We start from the raw sequence: 6,912 nt of genomic DNA, 5'->3' as shown, positions 1-6,912 counted from the left end.
ATCTCTCCTTGCTATTCTTTGGAACTCTGCATTCAAATGGGTACATCTTTCCGTTTCTCCTTTGCTTTTCACTTCTCTTCTTTTCACAGCTATTTATAAGGCCTCCTCAGACAGCCATTTTCCTTTTTTGCATTTCTTTTTCTTGGGGATGGTCTTGATCCCTGTCTCCTGTACAATGGCATGAGCCTCTGTCATAGATCTGATAGACTCTGTCTATCAGATCTAGTCCCTTGAATCTATTTCTCACTTCCACTGTATAATCATAAGGGATTTGATTTAGGTCATACCTGAATGGTCTAGTGGTTTTCCCTACTTTCTTCAATTTCAGTCTGAATTTGGCAATAAGGAGTTCATGATCTGAGATACAGTCAGCTCCTGGTCTTGTTTTTACTGACTGTATAGAGCTTCTCCATCTTTGGCTACAAAGTATATAATCAATCTGATTTCGGTGTTGACCATCTGGTGATGTCCATGTGTAGAGTCTTCTCTTGAGTTGTTGGAAGAGGGTGTTTGCTATGACCAGTGTGCTCTCTTGGCAAAACTCTATTAGCCTTTGCCCTGCTTCTTTCTGTACTCCAAGGCCAAATTTTCCTGTTACTCCAGGTGTTTCTTGACTTCCTACTTTTGCATTCCAGTCCCCTATAATGAAAAGGACATCTTTTTTGGGTGTTAGTTCTAAAAGGTCTTGTAGGTCTTCATGCTGCTGCTGCTAAGTCGCTTCAGTTGTGTCCGACTCTGCGTGACCCCACAGATGGCAGCCCACCAGGCTCCGCCGTCCCTGGGATTCTCCAGGCAAGAACACTGGAGTGGGTTGCCATTTCCTTCTCCAATGCATGAAAGTGAAAAGTGAAAGTGAAGTCACTCAGTAAGTGTCTGACTCTTCATGACCCCATGGACTACAGCCTACCAGGCTCCTCTGTCCATGGGATTTTCCAAGCAAGAGTACTGGAGTGGGTTGCCATTATCTTCTCCTGTAGGTCTTCATAGAACTGTTCAAATGCATAAAAACTCTCAAAACTCACAGTAAAACACCATAGAATCCAAGTAGAAAATGCACAAAGGACATCAACAAATGCACAACAACAACAACAGGACATCTGATGATGTTCTGATCTCCAACATCAGAAGGGAGACAGAGATGGCAAACAAGCACATAATAAAATGTTCAACATCATTAACCATTAGGGAGATGCAAATTAACAGCATAATGGTATCAGACCTGCCAAATAAACAGTAAGGATAATACCAAATGCTGACGAAGATACGGAGAAACCAGATCACTTATACATCGTTGGTGGGAATATTAAATGGTACGCTCGCTCTGGAAAATAGTTTGGCAGTTTCTTTTAAAACTTAAAAATGGACTTCCCATACAATCCAGAAGTTGTACTCATGGGCATCTATCCCAGAGAAGTGAAAACATATGTTTACATAAAAATTTATATCCAAATGTTCACCATGGTCTTTTTATACATAATATCCAAAAACTGGAAACCATCAGAACGCCCTTCAATGGGTGAATGGTTAAACAGACTATGGAAGCGTCATAGCATGGAATATTATTCAGCAGTAAAAAGGAATAAACTGTTGCTACATGTAACCACTTGGATCAATCTCAAGGGAGTTAATGCTGAGTAAAAGCACCAATCTCAAAGTTTCCATATTACAGTGTTCCATTTATATAACATTCTTGAAATAAAAATTAGAAATATAAAACAGATTGTTTATTGCTAGGATTTAAGAAGTAAAGCGGGGGAAGGGACAAGTGTTGCTGTAAAAGGCAGTGTGAAAGAGACTTGTAGTGATGTTACACACACACACACACACACACACGAGTGCATTCATAAGTGGAGAAACTCAAATAAGCTCTGTTAACACTGAGGCAGGCGGGGTGAGAGTAAGGGATGCTTGGCATTCCCCCATACATTTCTTTGAAACCTAGTATAAATCTATAATTAGTTCAAAATGAATAGTTAAGAAAAATTTCAAAAAGCGATCCAGGCCAGCTAGTAAGTTCCTCCTTTTTCAGCCTAGAGATATTTCTGCTTCCTTGATTTCGTGGGGATGTTTGCCCCTTGGGTTATTCCCTGTATTTTCAATGCATATCATCCCCTTCTACTTGATCATGTTCTAAAAGTTCCAAGCACTTTTCAAAAGAAAATCTTGAAACACTTACTTGGGTGAACATCATTCCCATGGGGTTCTGAGGAAGTTACTCAGCTTGCTTTTGGAAACTTGGAGAGCTGTCATCCGTCCCCCTCCTCATAGCAATGCTGAGGATTACAAATTCACAGAAGTTCCAATGAAGTCCTGAAATCATCGAGGGAGTGAGAATCCCCTCCACGGAGCGCCCTGCTCATTTTCCTCACTGCTCAGGGGCTCCCACCAAAGTGTCTCCTTTGTCAAGTGTCAGCTCATTCTAGAATGATGTGAAGAGTCTTTATGAGTTTACAGTATTACCAGCTGTTGGATAACTGGTGGTTAATAACACTATTAAATATTTTGGGTCTACAGTAGATTTATACCCTTCCTCAAATTTCAAATTAGTCAACGCAAGTGTGATTTTCTGAAAGTTACCTAAAATGCATAAACTTACTGTTCAGTGGATTTTTTAAAAATAAATATATTCCACTATTTTAAGGCATTTCCCCATGAATTTGACCAACAGATTTAAAAATTATCTCATGCATGTTGATGTCAATACTTTTTCCAAACACTCTTCCCTCAGTTCTTCCCACCTGCACATGTTTCTCTGCTTCTCTTCATCACAGTAACCTTTCTTTTTCACTCCTTTACTTCTCCAGAACATGACCTTAGTAAACAAATTTGCTGCATCGCTTCTAATACTCTCCTAGAGTAAATCATTATTTGCTGGTTGCTCTGACTAACACTGGCAACTGGAGTTAACCACTGAAACCCCTGCATGATGATTTCCAAAGGGTCATAATAAACATTCCTTGAATGTGTCACACAGCCTAGATTCAACAAGTGGGGCAGTGTTAGCCCAACAAGAGCTGCTCCACAGAGCACCTTTGTGCAACTTAGGAAAAGGTATCTTCCCTGGGTAGGACATGGGACTGAGTCATAGCTGAATTTCAATCTTGACCTGCCCAGGTGGAGCACAAGTCCCCCACCTGGACCCAGAAGCTCTCCACCAAGTTCAGGAACACACGCTTGGCTCCTTTTGACCTTTGCACTGATTCCATCATCGACTTGCATTGTTTCTAAGAGCAATCACTTGACCCTTTTTTGACACAATTTTTTCCTGGGTCACAGGAAAAAATACAAAATACTTAGACACAAGGTATTGCAAACTCATCCTGTTACAAATTTCTTTTCTGTCCCCCCTGCAACAGTCGCCGCAACAGTGGTGCCAATACTCATTGGGAGATCAGCAGATCACTGAGCCCTAGCCAAGCTCAAACCATTTTGGTTTCCTTTAATGAGGAAGAGGGAACTCTAGCTGGCTATTTTTGTCCTTGTTCAGCTTTCCTCTGTGGTCAGTCCAACAGTCATGACGTGCTGTCCAGGCTTTGAGACACACATTCTCTTCAGTTGAATAACATTTGACTCGCTGTCAATTTGCTGTGAAACACACCTCCCAGATTTCTACACTATGTGATACCAGCTCTGAACATTTCTCATTCAGTGTTCATCTCTGTCAGCTAGTCTGAAAATTGGAACCAGAAACACTTGACAAATCAATGGCCACATTATGGTTACAGGTGGTGACATATTGCTGCTGCTGCTGCTGCTTATTCATGAAACTGGAGGTTAAGACTCCATTTCTGAGATGTAAAGTAGGGAAAACCCCACATAAAGCACCAGCGTTGGACAGAATATCACATAGACAATTTCCAACTGAAATGCCAGTTATTAGAAGTCATGTGGAGTCAGGAGTTGCCATGGAATCCATTTGTTTCTAAACCAGCTCCTCCTGAAGGAATAGGTTTTCATTATCATGTCTTTCTTATAGGGAAGAGGGACAGAGAGAAAGAGAGAGACAGACAGACACACAGACAAATAGATGGGGCTGTTATTTTATATAAAACTATATTATAATTCTTATACACTCAAGTCCTAATATTAATCAGATATTTAAAACTTAAGGAGGGTTTTAATATCAGCTTTGACATACATTTATATTGCTGTCTGGTTTGGAGTAAAACAGTCACATTGTCATCACATGACTTCTGATTATTCAAGGAGAATATACAGTGGCTTATCATATGACATTTATCTTCACAAACAAGTTATCAGATCTCTGAGAATAAAAATAAATATCAAAACAGATCTAAGCCACAGTAGGCTGCACACTTGCAGCACCCTTGTTTTTCCTCTGCTTTCTCCCATGTATCATTTGTATTTAGATTCTTAACTAGATCATTATAAGTTTTTCCTGTGAAATTACTGCCAGGATCAGTCTGTCCCCTTGTTCCTTCAAGTTATCGGCTTAAATCATACAACACAGTTGGCTCGCATATGTTAATGTTTGAGTTGTTTTTATGGTAAAGTCTTCTTGTGTTTGCAGGTAAAATACAAAAACAATTGGTTCAAGTATCAACCTGGGACAAGTGAATTTCAAAACATACAGAATCCATAAATTAACCACTATTTTAACATATGTACAATATAATTGAAGATAATTAGATCAATTGGATGAAAACACATTCAAATTATAATTGTATATTTATCTTATGTGTTTTACACTAAAGAATATTAAATATTTTATATGAGGGGTGAGGGAAATGTCAGTAGATGACTCCAGACCTTTGAACTTGTATTTCTGACTGTTTCCATTTCCCAGAGGTCTGGGGAGCTCTCCTCCCCAAGAGGTTCAAGAAACCCTCACCTCCCTTAAAAGTCAGGTCCCAGCTTTTCCTCCAGCCCAGGAACCTTAACCTTGTCCAGAGCCAAGATGGCCCCACCCTCAAATGTTTCTGGAAAGACCATTCAAGAGGAGAGAAATTTGAAAAGCCCTTAGGCATATGAAAAGATATTCACCTTCCATAATAAAAGAAAGACAAAAGTAGACTGATTTTTTTTTTCACCTACCAGATTGGCTAAAAAAAAAAAAAGGCTATAATGTTCTTCATTGCAAAACTGTGGGAAAACAGCTACCCTCTACCCTCGTGCACTGATGGTGGGGGCATCAATGGGCACAACTTCTGTGGACGGCTATGTGGTAGTATCTATTAGGAGTACAAATACACGTCCCCTTGGCCTAGCAATTCCACTGTGGGGAGTCTGTCCTGTGGTTACACTGCTACACAGGTACCTGACTGCTTGTGATAGTAATGATGAGGAACAACCTAAATGCCCTTGGTGGATGCCAGGTTAAATAGATTATACTGATATATTCATAAGATAGAATGCTATAGGGATTTTAGAAAAGACAAGATGAAGAAGTTGTCATGGAAAGTGAACAAATCAAGGTGCAGGACAGTGTAAGGTATCAACCTTAATGTTTGCTTGAATATGTGTAAAGCAACTTTATAAAGATAGTAAGAAATCAGGTATTGTTGCATAGCAGCAGACACCAACTGGCAACCCAAGTCTGTTGGTTTGCATCTGCTTGGTTTGCACACCATTTTAAAATTGGATTTCACTTAATAATCTGATATCCAGGTAAGGAAAAAAAAGTGAAGCAGGCCGGGTGTTAAGAAATGGTGCTGATAACCTAATCTGTTTGGATTTTTCCAGCCAGTTTTAGGGTCATACCTCAGACATAACTAAAGCAGGGTGGAGGGCCTCTGCAGTGTGAGCCCTGAGGAGCCAATCCATTTTGTACCAGAAGCAGGGCTGTGACTCATGGATAAATACGACGGTCCCAAACCTCTCTCCAAGTTTCCTAAAGAGACTTAGGAACAGAACCTGTGACAAGACACACCTATCAGCCCCATCCTCCCAGCTATGCTCAGGGCAGCATTTGTCACAACAGGCACAGGACAGGGCCTAAAGCCCCTGGCAGTTTTAGAAGCCCATAATATGTTTTAATTTTAAGCTCTTGTACAATCAGAAGAAAAAATATAAAAGAATAATGAATATAAGATTATGAATTCAGCCGAACTTGCATTAATCTTTGCACCAACTCAATTGTAAAATATAACCTTTAGTATTTTTAACAGAGGAAGGGACCCATAAAAACCTAAGTGCCCAAGGACTTACAAAGTCATACTGTCCAAATGTGATGCTGAACGTGGCGCTGCACAGAACAGAGCATGACCACTCAGGAGGAGGCCTAGACCTCACAGGTCCCATGGGCCCAGCCATGGCTGCTTCTCCGAGGGACAGTCCCCCTGCACCAAAACCGCACACATCTTGAGTACATTATGCTTAAGAACTCTGCAAAATCAGGGAATGATTTCAAGGCCAAAAGGAGGACCAATAGGTTATCTGCCACTTTTCCAACGTGTCCTACCCTAGGTGGACTGGCTCAAACCCTGTGGACTTCTCCAGTGAGAGCACTGGAACTCCGGCACCTTCTGGGAGTACTCTGAAAACTTCCCTGTTCTTTGGAGGCCAAATTCCCCACTGAAGGCTGGCCTGGCTGGGTTTCCCTGGCCTCTTCTCTGTCATCCTGAGGGCACTATCCTCTTTCTTAAGAAGGTAGGAAGGACCCATCGTCACAGCCTCAAGCCTCACCCCTGGACCTCAACTAGACAATCAGATTCTTTTAAGCCAAATGCTCAGGCTCCTATAATAGGACTCTCACTTTAAATCTTTTCCCTCCAGACTGTCTTCTCCAAAGACAAGCTGAGAAAAGGCAGACTAAAGCAATGGTTCTCAAACTGTGGTTCCCTGATTGGCAGCATGAGCATCATCTGGGAACATGTTAGAAAGGTGACTTTACTGGGTCTCATCCCAGATCTGCTGAATCGTAAACTCTGGGAGCAAGGACGAGCCATCAGT

This window comes from Bison bison, unplaced genomic scaffold (assembly GCF_000754665.1).
Source record: "Bison bison bison isolate TAMUID 2011002044 unplaced genomic scaffold, Bison_UMD1.0 scf7180017864035, whole genome shotgun sequence".
In the NCBI taxonomy this organism is placed as follows: domain Eukaryota; kingdom Metazoa; phylum Chordata; class Mammalia; order Artiodactyla; family Bovidae; genus Bison; species Bison bison.
Note: the sequence above shows the minus strand (reverse complement) of the source record.